At 46.4% G+C, this 25909-nt stretch overlaps 1 protein-coding gene across 1 annotated transcript in view; it reads left to right on the forward strand.

Annotated features, from left to right (window-relative positions):
* Positions 1–18190: 18190 nt before the first annotated feature.
* The window catches only part of CAPN6 (calpain 6), a 55781-nt gene continuing 48062 nt past the window's right edge, over positions 18191–25909 (forward strand). The window contains exons 1-2 of the mRNA XM_057399447.1: positions 18191–18618; positions 25423–25509. The gene's annotated coding sequence lies outside the window, so the exon portion shown is untranslated. The remainder of the gene's footprint in view (positions 18619–25422; positions 25510–25909) is intronic.

Genomic DNA, 25909 nt, shown 5'->3' on the forward strand with positions numbered 1-25909 from the left:
TTGAGGTAGCTGTTGAGAAGTGGCTCCTTTCCTTCCTGTCACAGTAGTGTTTGGTTATTTGAGGATGCTCTTCCTGGTGGAGCGTGCTGAGGAATCACTGAGGCCTTCTTCCTGAGCTGCACCTAGTGACACACCTAAAACCTGATCCTGCCAGAGCTCCCTTGGGAGTGGAGTTCTGTTTGCATGGGGATCATCCTGAGGTCGGGCTGAGCCCAACAGTTCCTTCAGGGAATGAGGGGACCTTGAAAAGGCCTAGAAGAAGAAAATAATTGTTCAGTGGGAAAAATAGCCATTCAAACCAGTAGAAGCCGCAAAGAAAACAGGGTATGAGGTCAAACTCCCAGGTTTCAAAAAGCAATTTTCTAGGTAGAAATGCCAGGGCAGTAGGAGAAGTCAGTGAGCACTTCAGCTGTAACGTATAGTTAAGTCTGTATTAATGCCAATATTGCATGAGTTCTTGTACAGAAATGCATGTGGAATGTTACCTACATTCAAAACTAGTTACCTTTGGCTTTGTAGGATCCCTAACATAGGTTCGAATACAAAGAGAAACAATGCACAGGCATTGTACCTTAGTCATTTAAATGTAAGGACAGCCCTGATTCAGGAAAGAGCTTAAAGACATGCTTAAATCTTAGCACATACTTTACTCCTGCTGAGTTTTCACAAGATACAAGCTTGGGTTTGGTCAAAAAGCTTTCCTGAACTGGAATGAATTAGTAATTACTTTCAATATACTGTAGTAATTCCAGACCCTATGAGATCCTGGGGCAGATGACAGTAATTCCACTGTATACTCCAGAGTTTACCTTTTATGGTTTTTTTTCTACAAGCACATAAAACTCCACAGGATATGAGGATTTGCAATATTAATTCTGCTATAAAAACCCTGTCTAATTTGCCTCATGAGGCTGCCTTTAGTGTTTTCAGAGACTAATTGAATCACTAAGAGTAGCTTGTTTTAAAACAATGCAGTATTTAAAAACCAATTGGAAAGGCTCTTAAAGTAGTAGGGTTTTGTTTCTTTGAAATTTGCCTTTATTCAGTATCCAGTATAACAAATGTACATAATACAGTAAAAATACCTGGCACATGATCATTAGGAAGGAATTAGAGCAATCCTACAAGCATAGACCAATGTATTTAGTATTCGTACATTCCAGTGATGGTCTTGACTGTAGAAGATCAGGGTGATACAGGATACAGGAAAATCTTCAGCCTTAGGATTTTTGTCACTTGTGAAGCATTTATAATCCTGAAGTTTCTGGGTTAAAGCCTCATCTGTTATAAGATTTGGAGCTATTTCAGTTCCACCAGCTGAAGAGCCAGCCAGGACTCTACACGTTGAAGTCATCTTGAGAGAGTTTAGTAATGGGATTTGACGTTGGTCCACTCTGCAGTGGGAGGTGGGAATAGCTTTTGTCCACCGTTGTCTGTGTTTCCTGTATCTGTGCACTGTTCACAATCTTCTCAGGAGCTAGAAACACTAATTTGGTTATTTTCATAGACAACAGAAAAAAAATCATTCTGCTTAGACAACAGCTTCCACATTTCTCTTGTATTTAGCTAAACCCACACATCTGCATGTTCAAAAAAGCACACACAGTTCAGCCATTATTTCTCTCTCATTTGCTTGGACAGTCCTTTTGAAGGGGAAAAAGGGAGGTAGGACCAAGAATTGTGGCAAACAGCATAGCTGTGTAATGCACAGGCATTTTTAACAGGAAATAATGGCATGGAAGTGTTAGTTTCTCTTTATGGATACTGATGGTATTGTCTAGGACGCCTTATGTTTGCTTTTTCATGTCTTCAAGGTCAGTGCTGGTTTTCCTGCTACTTCATAGAACCCCTTGTGAAATTGCTCTGTTAGGCCATGCTGGATCCCTGCACAGACATACTCCCTGTGTGACAGCCACCCCTTGATAGCTGCCTCCTCTCTGCAGAGTCATAGTATGGACTTTACAGTATGAGACTGTTGCAGTGAAAGCACAGGTGTATTTTGTCACTGACTTCAGTGGTACCCCACATCCGTTCAAGGCAACTGGGGAGTTGTCTTTTACTATGGTAGAGACAGAAGCATTTTTAGAGAAAGGAAGACAAAATGGCCAAGTAAAGCAAGCATAAAATGAGTCCAGGAAGTGTCTTCTCAAGCTAAGACAATCCACAGCCAGAGAAAAGCTATATAGAGGTGTGTTCACCACACACGAGGTGCTGATTGTGGCCAGGACAGAACAAAACAGCCTTTTTTTTGTGGCTTAAAGTTACTTTTCTGGTTGCTGATGGAAGCAGGCTGGAGCAGTATTTGGGGCTGTTGAGCTTCTTTGTGGAAGCAAATGGGTGGCACAAGATGAAGGTCTTTTTCTATCTATCTAAATAAAGAGTCCATGCCACAGGACTAGTGCTTCATACAAAATACCTAGAAGAGATCCAGCTTGGTGTGATGAGACCAAGAAGGTTAAGACATTAAGTGCCTTCCAACATGCTTTGGGCTTCAGAAATGAAACTATGCATTTGCCCAACAAGGTCTAGATAAAAATTACCCTTGACAAAAGGGGACAGGACAGACTTTGTTTCTTGACATATTTAGCTCATCTCACAGTTATTCAACCAGCCCTTGAAAATCACTGTCTCCAGAATCACAGGTTTCTGGGTGATGCCTCTGTCCCAGCAATATGAATCTGAGCAGCCTCTCCGTGGCATCTCAGGAAATGTGAAAGCTGAGTATTGTGTCTCACAGTGCAGTTACTGCTCCCTGACTGTGGAGTGAACTGGGCTGGGTTCTGTGCACTGGTTATCGATCCTGTTACTCACTCTTCACACTCCTCTCTTACTCCTGGCGTTAGACTTGGTGTCTCTCATTCTGGGTGCCTGCAGGTGAAAGGCTGTGGCCAGCAATGTGTATAGACCCTGCATTTTGTTTAGTTTTGTTTCCTGTGGAATAGAGCTGGTCATCTCATGTTTGTCAGAAGGTCGGGGTCAAGCTGACAAAAGCCCCACGTTTTAACAGGGAGAGGGGAGATGCCCAGAGATGGTACACGGGTGGATGGAAAGGCTTTTTTCAGCGATGCCATTGCATAGCTGCTCTGACTGAATCCCAGTCGCAGCATAGGATATGAGTACCCTGCAGAAGAAAATGCAGAGCTTTGCACTCACAAACCACTCTCCACCCCTCAGGACACTCTGTTTAGAGAAGGTTAAAAACACTGATGCCGATTTTAGGCCAATAGATGAGCTGCTTAACAAAACAGACTCAAACCTAGTGGATTCAGCAGTGGGATTTCAGAGCTATTGGTCTTTGATGTGACTTCTTACAGACCGGTTCTCCTTGTGCCATGGTGTCCCAATGCATAAAGAGCTGATCACAGTACTAGCCTTCATCTGTAAAGTGCTTTGAGATAAGCTGATAAAAAGAGCTACGGAAGAGCTTGCTTTTAAGATTTATTCATTACTTAGCAAAGTCTGTAAACCTTACAGAAGCAAACTAGGGTCCATTGTCTTTGGTGAGTCTTCTCAGGAGCTCTGGCTCTTAAAACTATGCTGTAAAGATGCTTTGTTACTTTACCAGTGGTGAAAGACACATACTCCATTTTTAGTTCCCCAAAACCCAGGGAGGAGCCAGCAACACCCCTCAGAGCAAGGCCACATCCACTTCCAGCAGCCCAGTGCTCTCGTCTGGAGATGCCACCTCTGGCCTGAATCCAGACCTCTGCTGCCCCTCTTTTTGTTACACGTAAGTGTACATAACAGGGCCATTTTGTGTTACCCTTCAGACTGTGGGCCTTGTGTTTGTAAATGATGAGTAAGTCTAATTCTTTCAGTGGCCTTCTACCAGGCAAACAGTGGGCCTGTTGTTGAAAGCTTTCTTGTTTAGGAAGTGTTCATGGCCAGATGGCTACATGGGAAAGAGCTGCCTTTCAGTTTCATTGCTTCATGCACTTAGTTGAACTAACCTATTCTGGCTCTTGCTCTGTATCTCAATGAACTGTAACTCAGGACTCTGGAGCCAGTTTAGAGTTTCCCTATGTCTGACAGTTTATCACTCAACTGAAGGAGGAGGATGCCTGAAGAGAATTAACAAATCTCTGCAGTAATTAGAGTCTGTTGGCTGAAAGAAAGACAGTTGGCATCACTAGAGAAAGATGCTGTGATGGCCAGTGTCATGGGAAACAAGGAAACAGGCTTGTTTCTAAGAGGAATGGTAGGGGGCATTTGTTAGGAGACATTTACTGACCAATGAAATGAGCTTGAACTGCACAGAATATCAAATGGAAAGAAGAGCATGAGGCAGAGCACTGGAAATGTCAGTGCCATTGATGTGTGGGGATAATAAAAGACAAAAGCCACGCAATTCCAGGGACAAACAAAAGGGGAGGCTGGGGCTAGCTGAGGATCTGCATCTGGGTTCTGGACAGAAAAGCAGCAGGGGACCCTGGCTTTGTGTGGAGATTAGCTATTGGCCCTGCAGGTATCTAAGTGGATGTAGGCTATCTGCCACAGCAGTGAGCCCTGCTCCCCATGGCAGAAATAAGGTCACTCTTGGCTTCAGGCAGGAGAACTTGGCTTGAAGATCCTCCCCTGCTCCTGTCTGACTCTCCTGCCAGCATGTGGCATCCCTCAAAGGGGGAAGGGAAGATGCAGCCCTTTGCTGAGTGACAGCACCAACCTATGGTTTGGTTTATTTTTATTCCTCTCAATCAGATCAGAAATAGGAACTCATCAGCAGCCCTGGCTTGGAAGAGACAGGTCTGGCACACAGGGGAACTGCCAGACGTGGGCAAGAGATAATGAGGGCACCTCTGAGCCTCCCATCCCTTCCCACAGGGCTCAGCAAACCCTGGAAACGCAGCAACCCACTTGCAGCAGGGTGGAAGGCCAAGACAGGCTCCTGGAGGAGGCTACCTTGATTTGCTGTGCAGCAGCTGCTGCTGATCTTGTCCATGAGCTGCTTGGCCACGTATGAGAGCTGCTGCATTCAGTAAATCTATGGGAAGTCCGTGCTCAACAAGGGGATCTGTGTTCAACACTGGTTCTCTCATGAGACTTTTGTCTAAATTGAGTTACAGCACTTGTGGATTTAATCCTAAAAGGCAAAACAGCTGCTTCATCTGAACACATTTTATTTCTCCATAAAGATTGCACCTCTTTGTTTCCATAGGTGCTCAGGCACTCAATATAACACAAGTGAAACGCAGTACACCTTATTCTCTGCTACTTTAAACAGACAGAAGCTCCTCTGAAATGAAGGGAGCTGAATCCATTTGGTCCAAGTTTGGTCTCCTATTTCAAAGATTGATTACTGTCAGTAATTCTCATGTGATGGATTACTTAAGTGCAGATTCAGTTTCCTGGCTGACAGCTGCAGACTTTGCAGAGAATAAAGCTTCTTTGACCCCAGCTATAAGGTGATCTCTTGTATGAACCTCTAACAGCAAGTTATATATAGGAGATACTTCATATAGTTTTTTAATCATCAGTGATAAAGCAGAAGTAGTTTTCTCTGTTGAAATATCTTAAAAAAATTCGAATTGAAAATTAAACAAATAACCTTAATAAATCAGGGTCTCTGTATTTTCTGGTTCTAAAGAGTGTTGGCTCTATCTCACTTTACTCTCACTTCAGTCTACCAGTAAGATATGCCCTGAGCCCAGCAGGTTTATGGAACCAGAAACAGCATTTCTATTTCTTCCTGTAGTTTTCTACTCAAGACCCAGCTAGGACCAAGCAGAGATTTACGGTTGGCTTTGTTTTTAGAGAAAAACATTACCAAATGTCTCTGAACATAAAAAGGAAGATTCAGTTCATTTTAGGTGACTCTTCTAAACTCACGACTGCTTTTGATCTTTATCCAAGCTGGTCTTTCCATCTCTATTTGCAACAGTTGTGTACAGGAAATTGAGATGTGTTTGAGTCACATTTACAGTGGGGCTGTTGCAGAGCGAAGTGATTTTCCTGGCACATGCAGTTAGAATAAAACACATTGGTAGCACTTGGTCAGGGTGCACCTGAACCAAACCCTGGTTCTGAACCCCACGTTCTGTGAAACCCACGTGCAGAGTCAGACTTGGGAAATGTCTGTAATGGACCAAATAGCCCCTGAGCTGGGGTCCAGGCCCAGTTCTTGAGATGAATTTTACCTCCAGAGAATCCCTGTGAAACGTTTAGTGGGGTTTTTGTTGTTTGTTTCTTGGGTTTGTTTTGGGCTTTGTTTTGTGTGTTCTTCTTAAAATGGCAGCATGGCTGCTTTCTGCTTTCCTCCATCTCCTTCCAGCCATTGCAGAGCACATACAGATGGGTTTTAATTCACTTCCCTTTGCAGGTAGCTGTTGAATTGTAGTGATATTCTGTCTCCCTCTCACGCTGACCCTACAGTCACTGAGAGGCTACAGAACACACAGCTGGTTTTCCCTTTTTCTTTTCTCCTCTCTTTAGAGCAGAAGAGCTTTTTCCAGATTTAGTGTGATGTCTAATGATGTGTCTCCTTAAAAAGAAGAATGTCTAGGGAATTAATTGCACTGCTAATTGGTGTTTATAGCTAAGGTGAAGCAGAAGTATTGAATGTAAGAACAAGAATGCCTGTGAGTTATAATTACATGCTGAATTCTGACATGTAAAATTGTTGTTTGTTTGCTTCTTATTTAAATGATGTGTGACCCAAGCAGCTTTATCACTGTGGCAGTACTAGCACAGCTGCAATTCTCAAGTTAGAGGACACCCAGGGTCTTTTAGAAAGAGGAAACCTGTCTAGCCAAGTCTCCTTCTAGTCTCTGAAATGAGGACACATTCCCTCCCTGATACTCTGTTTATGACACCTTCTATTCCAGAAACAGAGGAAAAGAGTATCAGTGTGCTGACTTTGCTGTTACCAGCCTTTGTCTATCTTCTTAATGACAATACAGCCACAAGCTGGGTTAGTGGCTCTCATCATATGAGCCTGAGTTCTTCACACCACTCTTCTGGGAAGAGCACAACCTGCCTGCAGCAATGCGGCTCGCTCTAAGCTGCCGCTGTGCCAATAAGTTGTGTTGAGGGAGGGAGATGTGCAGCTGAACTGGAACCTATCATGGATTACTGTCTTAGGTCATTCATTGAGTTTGTATGATTTCATCATCACTTAAGAAGCTGCAATATAATATAACCGAGAGGCCACGATGTATTTTCTATTGTCACTCAGTGGGTGGGGGCTGGAGGGGTGGCCGGGTTTAAAGTTTAGCTGGTATACTTTAAACTCTGTGTACATAACCTTGGAGGACACGTGGGTGGTGAGGGGTCAGTGGTTACTTTGTTGGGATTGATAAATTTCAGATTGTTTTTGCTTAAATGCTAAGGTATTTAATGACATTGTACAAAGAGCTATTAATTTAAATGGTGCTTTTGTTCTCCTAGAACAGATCTCTTTAACCTTTCTTTTTGGCAAGCCTGCAGCAATGCTCATCGTGTTGAGTTTTGTACCTTGGGGGAGTGCGTGGAAAGGGAAGGGAAATGTTTTTCTCTTCAGACAAGTAATGTTGCCCATTGTTAACTTTCTGTTTGGATATACACCTTCAATTCCCTTTGCACTGAACTTTTGTGTGAAGTTCACTTAAAGGGACAGAACAAGCAGAGGTTATTCCAAAAGATCTCAACTGTATCATCTTGTAATATATTGCAGCTTTATGCCAATGATTCCTTGCTTACCTGTACACAGTCCATGCATGTTTTGAACTAATTTTGCATTCTCCATTTGTGGTGAGTTATTTAGCATTTTAACCACCTTTTGTGCCATTCAACTTGTACAGAAAACATTTTTATTGACGTTTTAAAGGGAGGGGGGGAAGAAAAGAAGAAACCCCCTCCTGCTCCCTAGTTGTAGGTAGAACTCAGTTACTTAGCAAACAGATGTAGATGAGTGGTTGTAGTGTTAGAAATGGTAGCTTGCTCGTGAACAAGCTTTTGAGAGTAAATGCATGGTCCTGTACCTCTCTTCTCTTAAATTAGCTCTTCCTTTCCTCCTGGAAAGATTCTCTCTCTCTCCCTCTCTCTTATTCTGACTTTGTCTCTCTCGTGGTTGTAAAGTATGGATTTGGGCATAAATAAAATGATCTACGACGAGGTTTGAAAAGCAGTTCTCAACAGGTTCTCTCGGGGAACTTACTTCTCACAGCGCCTTGCCTTGGCACTTGATTAGACTCTAACTTTCAAGGTGAAACAGATGGAAATCAGTCATCTGTTGCCTCTGCTTGGACTGGGAAACCAGTTACATCTTTGGAATGTCACTGGTAAACGATGAGATCTTGCTGATCCGTGTCAGCTGAGGCACGTGGCACGTGGCGTATCAGCCGTGGCCTCCCCACCTGGTTGTTCTACATGGGACCAGTCCCATGGCCCCTGATTGCGGAGTTTGCACACTTTGATCTTCCTGGATACAGAGCAGAAGGGGGTGGGGATGGTGCATGGGATTTATGTTGTTAGGGGTTCTGGAGGCAGCTCCTTCTCCACACTCCCAAGCTCTGAGCTCAGTACGCAGGGCTTACTGTTCACTGGCTGTGGCTCTGTTGGCAATGGAGGACGGAAAACAGTCCGAGTCTTGGAAAAGAGGGGGTCACTCTCAAAGACAGATTTTGTAAGAAACAGACTTAACCCCCCCCCACAAAGCCCTGCCACAAGACCACAATATGTCCCTAGATCCACACATCTATCCCCCGCACCTCTGCTCCCTTAACAGAAATTCCTTTTGTTAGGAGATTTGACTTGCTAGGGAAAAAAAATTCCATTTTTGTGAGGTGTTGTGAACTGTTTTTACTACTTGTAATAACCATCCCAGGTCTGAGTATTCTTGTAATGCAATGCCATGCAGCAGAGAACCTGTCCACTTTATAGCTTTGCTCTCAATATTTGTTACTCATTGTTTTCTCATCTAAATGTACATTTGCAAGATGTGTGTAATGTCATTTTCAAAAAAATAAAATTTGGTTTCAATATTTAGGCCGATAAAAACCTTTCTGATGCTTTTATTTGGCAGGTGCGTGTCGACTGTGATGTGTGAATCACAGTGGTGCTGGATCAGTTTGATTCATCAGCTTTCCCAAAGTGGTCCCGCTTGTACAAATGCAGAAAAAAGAGTGGGGAGGAATTTCAGATCCACATCTGCCTGATTGAAACAGCCCAGCCTGTGTAAGACCAATGCTTTTGACTGAAGGGATGAGCTCAGTGTGGGTCACACACAGAGATACAGGTACTGGCAGCTCTCTCCCACCTACAGTACTTCAGTCAAAACCGTGGATTCAAAATAGCAAGATGTGGCCCCCATCTGAACTCTGTCTTGGCATCCAGGGCCTGGGCAAGGCCCACATGGTCTCACATCAGCTTTGGGAAGTTTGGTGACATTTGAGATGTGCTGTGTTTGTTCTGCCTTCCCACACAGGCCTGAGAAAGGTCCAAGTTCTTTTGCCACTACCCTGTCAGAACCACAGTGAAGACAACAGCATTCTTCCTTGTAAGCCCTGAAAAATGTTAAAAGGCTTAGACCTCTTCATTTAATGATATGGTAGAAGCCACTTTGCTTCTCCTTCACAGCTGCAGAATTAAAAGTGAGTGTGGTGAGTTGGCTCTGGCCATCCCTGCTCTAGAGTGGGAAGCTGAGCAAGAGCTCAGGCTCTTCCCAGTGTTGCATGCTTGGATGGAGCCCTTTATCCCTTTCCCCCTGTGGGTACCACATGTCAGCCTAGAGGGGGCTGTGCTCTTTGCCCTCTAGATCCAGAGAAGGTGCTGTGCTGACTGGCAAACAGCATTGGGATGAACAACACATCACCCCACTGGCTCCCACTAGTCCTGTGCTTGGACACGCCAGAAGCAGCACTTGCAGCACGGTTCTGGTTGCAGTGAAAGGCCACACTAAAAAAACAGCAGTTCCCAAAACAAAACCAGTAGAAGAAAACCACTCTAATAACAGCCTTTGTCTGAATGTGCATGAACTGAAACTGAAGCGAATGTTATCAGAAAAGCAGAATAAGTACTTCAGAAAATACCCTGCTTGTGTCTTTATGCACCCCGAGAGCAAACAAAGCACAGGTGTCTTTTCTAGGGGCTTTTTATGAGATGAGGTCAATAGAAAAGAGGTAGCTCTCCTCCTGCTCATGTGAAATGCTCTGAAAATGGCAGATTTAACACCTTCAACCTGCTGTCTGCATCTACCACAGCTATTCCAGGAACTCCAGAGGAAACCTAGATGATGACAGCGTGGCAGCAACAACCAGCCCTGCAAACCAGTGGAAATGCTGCTGTTGTCTTACCATGAATCCCACTGACACATAGGCAACTACTCCAGATTTACAGCCATGTAAATGGGAGCAAAATTAAGCTTCCAAAGCCCAGTTCCTCATACAACAGCAAGGATCTCTCCAGAAAGGTACACTGGGTATCCCTGAGTATGTTTCATCTGAGCAGCACAACACTGATTGTTTCCAGAAGGCCCAGGTTCAAGTGCATTGGCCCTGTGCGGTGTCAGTTGTTTGGCCTGGTTGGAAAACCTTTGCCTGGTCTCTTGACCTAATCACCATTACTTGATGCTTGGCCATTGCTCGCTGTAGTCTGGCTCCAGTCAGAGAAAACAGACTTCCCTGTCAGCTGTAAATGATCCAAGTCTTCTGAGGCAGTTGGCTTGGAACTGCAGTCTGAAATATGGCAGCCAGATCCATGGGTAACTGTCAGCTTAGCTCCAGAGATGCTAAACAGGACTGTAGCATCAACTCTCTAGCTCAGAGTAGTCACACCTTTAAAAGTCAACAAATCTAGATCGCTTACATAGTTTCTCCTAAGGTCTGAGCTCTGTCCCTTGTCCTCCACTACAGCCATCTCCTGCCTCTCCCCAGCCTCCTGCAAATACAGGAAACTTCTGAGGTACAGCTTTCCATGCAAGCATCGCCTTTGCCATAATGCCAGCCCTGCACACCTGCATATGGATGTGACTGTCCACAGGGAAAAGAGTCAGTACAGCTGTTGGGGGTTTAAAACACCAAATCCAAAAGGTTTAATTTTACAGCCCCAAAGTAAATGAGAACTCCAATGACTTGAAACCGCAGGTGCCCAGCCCTGTATGTGCAATCTTGTTAGTATGTGAAATACTCCCCTGGGCTCTGCAGGGTGCCTTGAACAACCAGACTCCTAGTGCTAGGTGTCTGTAAGATTATCAACTCTGTGTGTGTGTATAAGAGGACAGAAGTAATGTTTTATGGAGTATGTCTTCAATTACCACTGAAAGTAACAATGATTGTTCATTGTTAATCTGTATTCCTCATTCACAACTAGGTCTACTGAACTTAAAAAAGAGTCTGCTTTTAGCACTTAAAAATTCCCATCAATGTCTTACATAAATCTCTTCATCCTGAGATCCCGCAGTTGGTGCATCCAACTGAGTGCTGGCAGTCAAAGAGCTGTATGGAATAGATTGGAGTTCTTTCATCTGATAGCTGTGCTCCAGCCACGATGCGTGTGTCATGTTCTAATTTCAGTGCTCAGAGTCTGCTTTTAGCACCTACATACAGCCATGGGACGTGCCATTAAGCCGGTTCAACCTTTATTCTGTCAGTCACTGTGAGAGAGTGACAGCAGGAAGCAACAGGAGCTGAGGAGAAAGAGGTTATTCCCAAAGGTCCCCGGCAACACATCACATTGGTGACACAGGCTGTCACTCAAGCACTGCTTGGTAATGTTATGTGGAGACTGGGAGGAGTTCAGATCACAAAATGATGCTCAGCATCTGTGTTCAGATCTCTACCTTCAATGAACCCAGGGCAACAAACCATGAGTTTGACCACGTTCTTTCACTGTATATCACAAAATCTTGTGATTTAAGAAGTTTCTGTCACCGCAGGCTGCTCTCTAGACAACACATCAGTCAGTCCTTGTCCACCTTCTAAAGCAGAGATGTCCAAATGGATACGATCATTCATAACCACAGGGAGAGCCTCCAGAGAGCTGCAAGAACACATCAGTGGTCTGAACACCCCAGCAGCACCACGTTAGTTCTATCAGTGCTTTATGCAAACACAGCCAAATCTGTAATCTGGCTGTAAATCATGATTCTTGCTATACTGCCTAGAAAGGTGACCAGCACCTACAGCAGAATGCAGCAATCAAACCTGCATTTTAAATTAACAGATGACCAGCCTGGCCTTTGCAGAACAATGCATTTGTTCACCCAGGAAAGAAAAATCTTTGGAAGACACTATCCTGTCACAAATTGTTCATGCTTTAATTAACAAGTCCTCATCAGGGATGAAGATAACCACGAGATATGTGAGGGGAGGAACACACTTGATCTATAATGAAATCAACTCTCAAATGAGGTCGCCCACCCATGTACTACTGTGTCCATGCAGCAGGAAGACGAGCCAAATGCAGTGAGATGAGGCCAGGCTTTTGTAGCTCTGCAATGAATAGGTTGTGCTTTGGGCAGGGAGGGGAACCAAAAGGGGAGTTGTGTGCTGGAGAACTGAATAATAAGGGCACACGTGTCCTCCTGTGCCCTCCTCAGAGCTCCTTTCAAAAGCAAGTTCCTTTATGCTAATGCCAAAGTACTGCAGAACAGGCTCCCAGGCACACATGGGCACTTACAGCATCCTCCTCGTGGCTTATTCCATTAAAGTAGAAACTAAAAAACACCTTTCTGTCCCCTTAGCATGGATTCAGATACAGAAAACCAAGCCTGCCCTTAAACCTTTAAAACCCTTAAATGACTCAAGATACTCTGCTGCTGGTCAGAAAAGTAGATAGAATCATAGAATAGTTAGGGTCGGAAAGGACCTTAAGATCATCCAGTTCCAACCCCTCTGCCATGGGTAGGGACACCTCACACTAAACCATGACACCCAAGGCTCTGTCCAACCTGGTCTTGAACACTGCCAGGATTCACAACCTCCCTGGGCAACCCATTCCAGTGCCTCACCACCCTCACAGTAAAGAACTTCTTCCTTACATCCAATCTAAACTTCCCCTGTTTAAATTTGAACCCATTATCCCTTGTCCTATCACTACAGTCTCTAATGAAGAGTCCCTCCCCAGCATCCCTATAGGCCCCCTTCAGATACTGGAAGCTGCTCTGAGGTCTCCACGCAGCCTTCTCTTCTCCAGGCTGAACAGCCTCAACTTCCTCAGCCTGTCTTCATACAGGAGGTGCTCCAGCCCCTGATCATCCTCGTGGCCTCCTCTGGACTTGTTCCAACAGTTCCATGTCCTTTTGATGTTGAGGATACCAGAACTGCACACAATGCTCCAGGTGAGGTCTCACGAGAGCAGAGTAGAGGGGCAGGATCACCTCCTTCGACCTCTGGTCACGCTCCTTTTGATGCAGCCCAGGATAGGGTTGCTTTCCGGGCTGTGAACGCACACTGCTGGCTCATCAGATCAGCTGCAACTTCTAAAAACATCAGGCAATGGCACCAGGACAAGAGTAATTAGCCCAGGAGGCTGCAACTCCCTTTCACCTCCTCATGGGGCCACCAGCTTCTGTGAGACCAGAGGGGTCACCCAGGGCCACAGCCAACAGGGCAGATGGGCTTGGACTTTCCTTGGAGCTCAGGTGCCAGCAGGCAGGACAGTCACTGCTCCAGCCTGTGTGTAGAGCTTCACGTGGGCAACCAGAATAGCCGCTAAGAGCCCCCAGCACCTGTGCTATCAGCAGGGTTGAAGCAGGAACTGCTGAGGCAAGCGCTGTAGCTGGGAGGAGTGTGCTGCCCAGGAGAGGTTCAGCCGGCATTCCCGCAGGAGCAGCAGCATCCCAGCTGCGAGTGACAGAGCAAACCCGGCAGAATCCCCTTCCAGCTCCTCCTAACTTTATACGAAGCTTTGATCCATGCCCATTTCCAAGAGGGCTCAGCTGCTCAGATGAAGTGAGAACAGTTCAAGCCGAGCGTTTTCCCCATGACCCTGAGACAGGCACGGCTTTATCCAAACCCCCCAGAGAAACAAGAGTGCTACAGGCAAGGCTCTAAATATTTAATGCTTACACAACACTCAGAATACAAACGGCAATTCACCGAGAAGGAAACCGTCTCCTGCAAGCTCCTCGGGGAGTTTTCTCTTCATGTGCGTTTTTCAGCATGACTTGACACCTGCCTGCACACCGGTTAAGAGATCGCAACTCCCGTGTGCCTCCCAAAACACCCCGCTGTCCCTGTGCCTGTCTCTGCGAGCTCCCCACCCCAGAGAACACCCGCCATGTCACTGGGGGTAAAACCCACCTCACCCACAGCATGCCCACGGTCGGCTGGGGAGGAGGAACCAGCCTCTCCCTCCGCTCCCTGAGCACAGGCCCAGGCTGAGGTGCCCTTAAGGCCCGCACGATGGGCGCTGCCCGCAGCACCCGGGCTCCGCCACGCACGGGAGGCAACCGGCACTGCGCTCCCCTCATCCCCGCACCGCGCCCACCGCACCATGGCGGCGGCGGCCCGCGCACCCTTGGGCTAGGCCGCCACCTAGCGGTGCGCGGCGGCGCTGCCCGCGCCAGGCCCCGGTGAGGGCGGCGGAGCTCAGCCGTGGTGACAGCCCCGGGGCGAGCTTCGGGTCGGCGGCTCAATCGTCCCACCCGAGCCCCCGCTGCTGCGCCGCCATGGGCAGAGCGTCCCTTGAAGGCCGGGCTGGGGTCGGCTGCGGAAGGAGCTTCCTTCACAGCCGCAGCCCTGAGCGCTGCAGGGCAGCAGGAGGGCGATGAGGCTGCGAGCAGTGTCCTTGATTAACTCGCAGGTGCTGAGGGCTCCCAGCTGGGCGGTGTGGGACGCCCTTACCCGCCCTCCCGGAGCCGAGTGCAGCTCCCTCAGCACAGCCATGATCCTGCTTCAGAGAGGAGCGGCTCCCGCGGACAGCCCTGCCCGGAGGGGAGGTGTTGGTGCGTACCGCGGCCTGTGCCCCTCGATGGGGCCTGACAGGGGCTCGCAGGCCGCAGCCATAGCGCGCCTCCGGTGGGCACGAAGCTGGCTTTCAGTCGGTGCGGAGGAGCTGTTTTGTAGCCGGGGCCTGGGGGAGGGCTGTGCTCTGAAGGGTTCACAGGACAGCCAGCTCAGTGTCTGTCCTGTTGCCGTTCCCTCGGGCTGTGTGCGCTCTGGAGCCGCACTCCTCTGCTCCTCAGTCTCCTTTCCATGAGCAGCCTGCAGCTAAGTAACTCCCAACACCCGCTTCAGGTCTTGTCCTGCCTGAGAGATGGCAATGCTGCCTTGCTTTCCCGTACTTAATCTGTGGTCTCCGAGTTGCAGAATTTGGCCTTTTATGTCTGAAGGTTTGGAAATTTCAGTTATGATTGTGGTTAAGGCTGCCGGGGGTAAGTCCTGCCCTGTACACTCAGTGGGCAAAAAGCTTCTCTGTAGCCAGGGGCAAAGCACAGGCAGCTGGAGGGTGATGAAGCTGCAAGCTTCTGTGCCCTCCATTTTAGGGGTTGTCTTCCTTTCACTCAGTGCTGCACAGATCAGGCCTGGGCTGATCCCTCACTCCAATCCCTTCTGTCATTTATGCTATGGAATAAAGTATTGAAATCCTGAGGTGAAAGGGACGAGTGATTTGGATTCAAACGCTGCTGTTGAGCAGACTCAGACCTTAGCTGGGTACATGACTTTTTTGTTGAGTTTTGGTTAGTTTTCAGATTGTGCCCCTGGGGCTCTTCTCTGTACAAAACTGCTTATATTGGAAAGAGTAAACATGTAAGATTAAAGTAGAATCTCTGCTGGAAACCGCCTAATGTTTTATTAACAAAGTGCCCCATGAGTTAGGTGAATAATAGATGAATGTAGCTCTGGTGGGATGCAAGGACCTAACTGTGGAGCGTATCTGCAAGGTGATGGGCAGGTTGCAGGTAGGCAGAGCTGGAGGACACTGCCTGGGTCAGAACAGCCCCTCGTAGTCTCTGGCAGCCATGTAATGAGCCTGGCTGTAGCGCAGGCTGTGTCCTCCCCACAGCTGTAGGTGGTTCTGAGTTAGGCACAGCTGTGAGTGCAGCAATGTGATGAGGCCAAGTGCTGCAGCCCGGGCTGTGCTGCAGGGCCTGAGGAGTGGCTGCCCTCGAGGACTGAGGGGTGCTGGGTTTGCTGGGGAATACAGGGTTGTGCAGATGGTAAGGTGTTCCCTTGCAGGGGAGAGCACGTATTTAAGGATGGGTCCTGAGTGTGGGGTGCAGAGCGGGATGCTGAATGTACAGGTGTATGGGAGCCTTGTGAAGAAGCAAGTTCTGTTGTTTACTTGCACTGTGATGTGCCTTTACCCAAAGGGCCAGCTCTGGTCTCTTATTTGCCTGCTGAGGGTGCTGGTGTGAGTGAGGTTTGGGAAGCAGCCAGGCTAGAGCAGAGGGGAGTGTAGTGGGGCCCTGCTCTGTGAGGTGTTAGCAGGCTGTGTGAGATAGCAATCAGGGACACCTGGAGATGCAGTGCAGTTGAGGTGAAATGAATCTGCCCTGTTTTCCATACAAAAAAAAAGAATATAAATGCCTGCAACCAGCCTAAAGGACTGTGTAATGGTGATGCTCAGGACACCTCCAACAGGGAAGCGAAAGGCTGCAGGGAACATCCAGGGATTTCCGGTACTATGTTGTAAGGGTAAACTGTCCACAGTATGTGAGACCTCTTTCCAGACCACAGCAATCTGTGTGAGCATGTCTCTTTGAATGCCCTGGCTGAATTATAAGCATTTTGTGCTGTGGCTCTCCAGTGAGACCAGAGCTGTCTGACTGCCCTTGGGTGCCACCCGTGTGGCTCATCCTGCTGCCTGTCTAGAGGAATTCCTCTTTCTGACAAGACTTCCAGCAGGAGCTCCTCCTCAGCTCAGACAAACTGCATACACCACCAGATTTAATACCCGTATGACAAAGTTCTCCTGGTGGTGTTCCACGCTGGATCAAAGGCAGCTACTGTGAGAACACGACTATATAAACTGGGAATATTTATTATCAGCACACACAAAGTGGAATTCTGTTGAACTCACGTGGGATTTTTCATGTTGTTCTCTCAACTGTGCCAATGAATCACAGTGTGCATGGTGCATATAGGCGGACATCAGCTTTTTATTATGATTTAAACTCCAGTCTACTTACTCAATCATGAATTGAAAACACATGGCTTTAGTATGTCGGGCTTTTTTACTCATTAAGTGTTAAAACTCTAGTGGCAGATTCCAGGGACTTCCTGTCCAGATTTCAAAGGAAGTGGGGTAAGTGCTTTATAGGAGAGCAGAGTCTTGCAGCGAACCTTGCAGTACAGTAGTTTATGATACTGCTTAACATTTCATCTTCAGAGTATTTTCTGGGTGTAACTCATCCCCTGACAGCCAGACTTCTTTAGGCAATTCATGTGCTGAATGGCAAGGTTTGGGAGAAGGAATGGGCCTATTTTTAAGCTTAGACTGGTTAGGCTAAAATAAAGGGAATTTAAATAGAGGAAGCAAATTAGGGAGACTTTGGAACTACTGGTACCTGTGAGATTTTGTAGTGTATTCTGAAATAGTGCTTATTCGGAAATTGGACTGCATTTACTAAAATATAAATGAAAGCCACATAGGGGTAAAACAAAGGTGTTATAATGCTCAAATGAGGAAAAAAAAATGTTAAATAAATTCACCCAAAAGGAAATTAGGACTGAGCAGAGCATGGGGAGAAGCTTATTTCACCAAAACCATTTCTTAATGAGAATTTACTTTTGTCTTTTCTTATTTTGCCATGGCAAAAAGGAAAGTATTTTCTAATTTTCTAAATATTTTCTGACGTATTTTCTAAACTATGTGGTTACCCCCATAAAGTGTTACATCTCCTGTTACTAGCACAGCTTGAGAAGCAAGATGGGATGAGTGCCTGAGTGAGGATGCTTCATGAAGGATCAGAGGTGGAGAGCTGATTCGGTGCTGCACAGCCCAGGAGCTGCTCAGCCTCCTGAGGGCAGAGGCTGGAGAGCTCTGGAATCTCTTCTGTCGCTTCTTCTCATTCAGGTTGCTTCCCCCTCCACAAATGAAATGGGAACAGCAAAACTGAGCAGTTCTAGACTGGGAACAGTCAAGGCAGGACCAAGTGTACGAGAGGTGTCCCTGAGGCTGCTGCAGGCTTGTCACTGCACTGAGGGTCGAGGGCACAAAGCCGCCCATTGGGTTTTGCTGGGTCTTCTGGTCTGAAGTACCCCATTGTGCTGTGAGTCCTAGAGAAGCTGTGTGTCACTTCTCCATGGCCTGGATGGGCTGCTGTGGGACACACGGAGGCAGAGGCATTGACGCTGGCTTTATGCAAGTGAGGAACAGTGTGCAGCCTAATAAGGAATATGATTATTTTTTTTCATGGTGCACATTAATCTGCCCTGTTTTCCGTACAAAAAATGATGCCTGCAGCTCTTGCCAAACATCTTGCCTTGCCTCATCTCCTCCTTTAAAAGTTCATTCACAGTTACAGCCGCAATTGCAGCTAGGAAGCAGTTTACTGGGAGTCAACAAGGCTGCATTTTGGGTCAGCCCTGAGGGTTTCCATAACTCATCTCTGGAAGGGTCATCCCAACACACACCCCCCTGGTGATGTGATCTTGGTACAGTCCAAAGAGTTCCAGGTTAAGAAGCCGAGGGGATCTTTGTTTGCAGGAGTGCTTCTGGAGTTTGATGTGCCTCTGAGCAGGGACAGACCTCAGCCAGGTAAGTGCAGAGGTAGCCTGAAAACCAGGATTTACCTGTTCTGCGCCTTTATCGCCAGGATGAAAACTCTGCCTTACTTGTAATGAGCACTTCAGCCAGTGAGGAGAGAAAATGCTTTCGTCTACTGCAGTAATGTACCTTGCGTTCGGAAAGTGGCATCGCAACTTAACTGTGTGTTAACCCTGAGCCAAGACCTCATCGTGATTTATTGCAAAGGCATGGTTGCTCTCGTTCCTTCTGGGATAACTGATCTGATGTTAGGCTTCTCTCTGACAGTTACATTGAATAAGGGGGCTGGGCTGATGAAGGGTGATGTGATCTTGGTGCTCATATAATTCCATTCTCCGTACTGTCTCTTATCTCCCAAAATACTGTCGGTTCTTGCTGAGGATTCTTTTGTATTGAAATTCAAGTGGGAATTTAACTACTTCTTTATTGTTGTTCTTGTGAAAGAGACTTTTATACTGTGTCTAAAATAATAGGTAAGCGGATACATAAAGTAACGGAGTGGCCTGATAGGAATAACCCATTAATTTGCAATCATAGTAGTTTTTAAACTGATTCAGAAGGCAGAATGGAGGGATACTGGAATTCTGAAGAAAGTTGTTTCCTGAGGTTTCAGCACAAAAGCTTGGCTTGAGTGAATTAACTGACATTGCTGTAAGCGTTTGCTTTAGAGCTTGTAACAGATCACTTGACTTGGCTTAATGTTAATTGTAATAATTGGCATCTCTTCTACAAAATTACTTTAAGTTCAAAACTGGAATTGTACCTCTGTAATTAGCTGCAAATCTGGCTGGTCTTGAAGCTGTGGTGGAAGGCACTCGGGGGTAAATCCCACTTGAAGTGTGCAGATACCTGTGCACTTTGGAAAACCCTCTCTGCTTGCATATTCTGTAACGTGTCCCACAGCCACTTTGTGTCCTCACTAAAAGGAAGGACAGTTAAGCTAAAGGATCAAGCTGTTCTACAACTGTATCCTGTGCAATGCACACAGCCTGACACAAGACTCCTTTCACTAGAGAAACAAAAGTGGCAGCATAAAATGAGCAAGTGGCAAGTCCTGAGGTGGAAATGACCACCGTGAGTGCTTGCTTCTGAGACCTGTTGACAAGGCAGCATGTGCTCACAGTGCTGATGCATGGCTGTTTAGAACAGCATTTTAATCTTGCTTGTCAACTGCAGGTGAATGTGCACGTGTTGATTTGTAGTGCTGTGTGTTCATCCTTGTATTCTCACCCTGGCTGCTCTCGGAGTCAGAGACCCTTAGAATCTGGATGTGCAGAGAGTTCTGAGTGCTGCCTGAGGTCTAGCAATGGACTTGAGCATCTGCAGTGGGGACAGAGGCCAAATGCCAGGGTTCAGATGTAGTCTAAAAAACTTGACTAAAGCCACCACTCTAATGCCCAAGCTGTAAAGTACCACATATGCCCATAGCTCATAGACTTGGTGTGCCTTTAACTTAATACATGCTCACTACAACAGAGCTGCTCAGTGCACTGTGGGTTTCCACTTGTGGCTGCCAAACAAGCTGTGTCCCCGGCTGAGCCCCTTGGGGTCTTGGTGCAAGAGCCCTTCCAGCAGTTTGCTTGCTGTGTATGGACAGGACCGAACCCCCCACAAAACACAGTTGTAAAAAACCCCACTTTTCTAACTTGGTTAAAAGCAGCAGGGCAATATGTGCTGCCTGGCAGGAGTAGCCTCCTCCTGAAAGCACTCACTGTATAGTAATTCTTTGGTGTGAGCAGAAGCAAAATTCTGCTCTGCTGCTGACTCCATTTCCTTTTAAATCTTTGCCTTTGCTCAAGGGGAGAGAATAAAAATGATTTAAAGTTATTTCATAGGTGACTGCACTGGAATGAACTCAGTGAAAAGGCGAGGAGAGAGGGAGTATAGCCAAAGTTGACCCTCTTTGAGTGTGTTCTGCCAGGACTTTGAGTAGTTTTGACCATGAAATCACCATTTTACCACTGAGTAATCTCATGCACACATGGGTGTTGACTTTGCTCAGTTTTCAAGCTGATCATCAGTGAGACCTGAAGGTTAAACACCATGATGTTGCAATACAAGTGTTGTGATTGATTTAATTGGAGGAAAGCTTTGGTTTATAGCCAGATGATTCTGCCAGTCCATGATGCTGCCTGTGAAAGCAAACAGGTTGTGCCCAGTCCTGTTTCTGTTGCCCAGTTAGTCTCCCCTGGTCAGAAGTGGTAAGATAGGGCAGATACACTCAGATGAAAATATGGGAGTTTTCCTCTCAATGCTAAGTATGGCAAAAACTGCCCAGCAGAAAGAGTGTTGGCCCCTTTGTGCTTCTGTGAGAAGACAAATGCTTTTGTCTCCTTCCCTTGGCCAGTTCTTCAGCTGAGCTAGATGGAGAAACCTTTATATGCATGTAAAAGATGCCATAAAAAAGTCAAATTAACCTTATCTTGCTGAAAAATCCAAAAGCTGGATGGGAGAAGGCTAATGTTTCACAAGCATGGTATCCCCAGAGCATGCAATGAAACTTGGTATTTCATCCAAGCAGGAAGAGTACTGCCGTCCAAAACAGCTGAGAAGCTCTGGGGTTACAGTTGTTAATACTGGACTGGGTGCTATTAAATTATCCTGTGCAGCAAATTTGATCCAAATTGGGTATGTTCTTACTAATGTAATTGCATAGTCACACAGTACAGGTTTAATACTGACTATACATTTATTTTGGCTTCCGCAGAAGGAGAGGATACCTGATCCAGCCTAAAGACTCCCAGTGCAGTTAGTGTGTTGAGCTGTTTAAAGAACTTGAATGAGCACATTCCTCCAGTAGTGATGCTCTGTGCTTTGGGCAGGGATGACCCTGATGCATCAGTAGCAGTGGAACAGCCAAGGTCACGGAACCTCAGTGTACATGCAGTGGAAGTGTTTCAGCTCCTTTAAATTCCCCCACATTCTTAATACAAACTTGCAAAGTCACTGTTTTGTAAGGACCTGTGGCCATCCTGCATGGGAAGAGAAGGCAGTAACCTTTTCCAGCTGGAGCCCTGGATGAGTCTTTAATTAGTTTCATGGAAAAGCAGTTCAGAGTAATTTAAAGCTTTTGGCTGCCAGGCTGCTTTTTGGGAAGCACCCACTGATGATTGCTCTGAAGCAAGCTATGGTTTGGAGAAAGAGATGTTTAGGGAAATACTAAACTATGTTTGCAAACAGTTAAATACTTGAATCCCTGTTTTGCTGTCACAGTCCAAACACTGGCTTTGAGGTTTGGAGGTAAATCTGCTCTGGAAGAGCACAGAGTTTAGAGTTGGGAGGGTTTTGTGTGTTGTCAAGAGAAGCACAAATGCAGTTACAAAAGAGAAACCCAAGAACCATGTGTTGGTGGTTATTATTGGTAAGGCTACTGTTTGGATGAAACGAAAGCAAGCTTGGTATATGCAAATGGATAGTAATCCTTAAAACTGGGATGCTGTCCCAGAGCATGGCATGCGTTTTGTGTGTCCTTTCTGGCATCCTTCTACGGTCTTCCCAGATGGGGGCTCCTGGAACAGCAGGACTGTGGTTGTGAGGCCGGGGCGTGCTCAGGCTTGGGCAGTTTTATCTCGGGATCCACTTGCTGGAAGAAGCAGTTTCATGTTCAAAGCTGTGCTCAACTGTAGCCTTAAATACTGGCTGCTAACACACTTTGTCCTTTTAGTCCTGGTGCTGTGCAAGGGAATTCCTTTGAGCCCTGCAGCTGGACAGAAAAGTGGGGTGCGTGATAAAATGTATGTGTTGCAACGCTCCAGGCTCTTCCTTGAAGAGGAGTTCCTTGTGGACAGAGGGGTCACTGCAGCTGCTTGGCAGTGCTTTTGGGATCGAAAGTGCTGGTTTTTGTTAAGGCAAACCCAGCTCTGTGCTGGGTTCCTCCTGCAGGGATGGGAGCAGGAGGGATGTGTTTGCAGACAAGCTAGCTGGCTGCTAAGGGGTGCTCTTAAAGGCTGCAGTAACTTCTTTCTCTTATTTCACCCTGTGAGTCTCTTAGCTACACAGAGTAACAAAAATGGGCTGAGAAGAGATTACTTCTGTTGGGTTTTGTGCGGTCATTGCATGAATTTAATGGCAGCGAGGATGTGATTTCCCCCTCGCACCTGTCTGGACCATTAAGTCAGTCCTGTTTGTTATGGATCTTCTGTGTTGCAGCTGGGCAAGAGAAAGGTTAAGACAGTAAAATGTGAGTGTAATGAAATACTGTTGGGTAGTGGAAATAATCCTTGAAGCTCATCTTAATGTGCTTGTGAAGAACTGGATTTCCAGTGAATGTCCCTTTAATTTAAGGCTGCTAATAATGCCAGGAGCTGGTAGTTGCCACCGTGTTGAATGCAATTGAGCCTTACTCTTGCTGGCTCTGACGGGGGAAGCATCTCTGAGTATTAACTGTAAGTAAAAATGAAACGCTGCTGTTGTCAGGCTGAGGAGGGGACTGTGCAAGTAGAGCCTGATTGAAAGGGGACCTGCACTGCCTTGTCTTTGCTGTTCTGCTGAAATCCCTTTTCTGATTAAAACAGGAATTTCACTGTTTCACTGGAAAAAGAGAGGGTCAGGGAAACTCTTTAAAGCTCCGTGTTTGAAAGCAGAGAGACATGGGACCTATTGTGCTGCTGATATCCAGGGGGATCGCTGTAGAAACATCGGAGTCTGCTGCCCAGAGAGAAGTGCTGAGGAGCTCAGCTCAGAGGCTGGGAAAGACAAAAAGCAAATCTGTAGTTGTATGTGGTAGGGGAAATAAACCAAATGCACAAGAACAGCAACCTGTAGAGCTCTTCGGAGAGGGGGGTCTCTTTGCTCTCTCTTCTGTGCCTCCCCTGGAGTGGTCCCTTTCTCTCTGCAGAGCAATAGAAGCTTTCCAAACTGAGGGGTATTTTTAGGACTGTGCTCCTTGGCCCTCCTTATGCTGAGCACAGCTCACTGTATCACATGATGGCAGGGGGAGCCCTGCAAAGAGCTGCTGCCAAGCCCTGCTTGGTGTTTCCTTGGTGCAGCTGTACGCTGTGAGTGTCAGCCCAAGCAGAGGTAAATCTGTTGGGTACAGAGCAGATGTGAACCCGAGAAAGGAGGAGGCAGCATGGTTCTTGGTTTTGACGTTCAGCTGAAGGTCAAAAACTGGGAGCTGCTTCAAAACTGAACCTTGGAGTGGAGCCTGGTGCCCGCTGCGTGTCTCAGCCAGGTTAGGCCACGTCCTGGTAGGTGAACACCCCAGGAGAGGAGGGGCTCAGCTGTGGTCCTCCATCCTCAGTGCTCAGACCAGGAAGCTGTTGTATAGAAACTGCATTTCTGTTCTTTCCTGTGGACTTCTCAACACAAAAAAGAGACTTCTGTTGTGTTTCAGAAGGGTGGGTTTGTGCTCCTGCTGGTTCACCAGGTGATGGTGGGACTGCAGCTCCAGGGCTCGGTGTTTCCTGGGTGGATGCAAAGCAGCGAGCAGCCAGGCTGGGCAGCCCTGGGACCAGAGGCTCTTTCCAAGACACACACTTAGGATGGCCCAGGAAGCCTGGAGAAGAGCAGGCTAACAGCCTGGCAGGAGAAGCCTCCTCCTTGCCAGCATTCCCCTTGGTGAGCACTGCCCCGTGGAGCTCAGGGTGAGGCAGGGAGCAGCTTCATTTCACGTGCTGTGCTTTATGACCACATTCTGTGCATTGCTTCAAGACTGGCTGTTGTGCAATGGGGTTTTAATCCTGGAAAGACTCATGTTCCAATCCATCAGATAGAATGGGGGAAAGGGTGGGGAAATGAGGTCACTGAAGACCATGAATTAGGCAGTGACAGCTGAAAACCTTGTGTATCTTGAAAATAGGCTCAGTTTAGAATGTTAGTTGTCAAAGGGGGAATTGTTCATAAGCAGGAATGCCAGTTAGCATGAAATAATCTAGAGCGCACCCAAATTAGCCAGACTTACTTTCTTTGTCCCTGTGCTATCTCTGTATAATTGAGAAGTTGCTCTGCACTTGAATCTGAAGAGCTGGTTTTTTGGGGAGAGCAGGTCTATTTGCCTTGTCTTGCAAGGCATTTGCCAAGTGAGATGCCTTGTGACTGCCTTTTGGGGGGGAGATAATTTACAAGAAAATGCCCTTAAGAAAAAGGGAATTGCTAAAATCAACATTTACTGCTGGATTTCTTCCCCTGAGAAAGGATGGAAAATGGACTGGCATTTGAAGATTTGGCTGGTTGAAATATCAAGAATAAACTGGTTTTTTTAGTCCTATCTCTTTGCCCTGTAAAATTCTGCTGGTAGAAATCACTTACGTGTAGATTACTCTGTGTGTGGTTTAGGAGGCTTTGGAATAGGTGCAAGAATGGCAACGAGGTGGAAGAGCATTCTTGAACACTCTCCTCATTGTCATGAACAAAGGCATGACAGCAACATTTGTCATCCTTGAAGGACCATCTGATTTATCTTGGGGCAGGAGTGGAAAGGGGTGAGAGAAGAGAGGGGTGATGTTCAAGCCATCCTTAGGATATTTTGGCCATAGTAGCTTTCACTCACAAGAAAAAAAGACCATGATAAATGTGACATTTCCCAGTGTTCCTCGTTATTCTTCTGTATTTTTCCTGCTGTGCTCACCTGCCTGGAAAGGCTTGTGCCCAGCTTGGTTTAGTTTTCTGCAAATTTATGAAATCTCATCCAGTTCATGCTGCGAGTGGCTCAAGGAGCATGAGCTGAGATCACTGCAACAGCACACAGCAAGTAGGGTGCTAGGATAATGGGATGCTATGCTCCATTGCATGCATTTTGTTTAATTCTGTTGATCTGACATCAGAACAAACTGTGTTTGTCTTCTATTGCTGCAGATAACTCAAGGAAAGGGAGATACATCTCTAACCTGTGGTGGGAAAGGAAGAAGAAAGGAATTGACACACAGGAGTGTTCCAGACAGAGTAAGTTCAGATAGTCCATTTTCTCCCTTGAATTATAAGTAGCATCCCTTACCATCCCCCAGACTTCAAACTATGCTGAATGATTTCTGCAGTTGATTTCTGATCTGCAGAATGTCTTTAAGTGATTTATTTGAGCTGTGTGGCTATGACCAAACACTTGCCACGTTAACATAGTTACAATTCTGGGAATAAGGGCCTGAGAGTAAGCTGTTTGGGTTTTATTTTTGTTGTGAGTTTGTTTTTTAATATTTGCTACTTCTGGGAGTTCAGTTCCCTGAAATATAACTTCAAATTCAAAGACAATAACACCAGCCAAATAATTGTCATTTAAATTAAGATGGAGAACTGTGGAAATCTGGTTTTGGTTTTATTTAGGCAGAAGAGTTGAAGTAGTTAGAGC

This window comes from Pezoporus wallicus, unplaced genomic scaffold (genome assembly GCF_028554395.1).
Source record: "Pezoporus wallicus isolate ANWC-B61680 ecotype Strahan unplaced genomic scaffold, APGP_CSIRO_Pwel_v1 contig_13659, whole genome shotgun sequence".
NCBI classification, from domain to species: Eukaryota; Metazoa; Chordata; class Aves; order Psittaciformes; family Psittacidae; genus Pezoporus; species Pezoporus wallicus.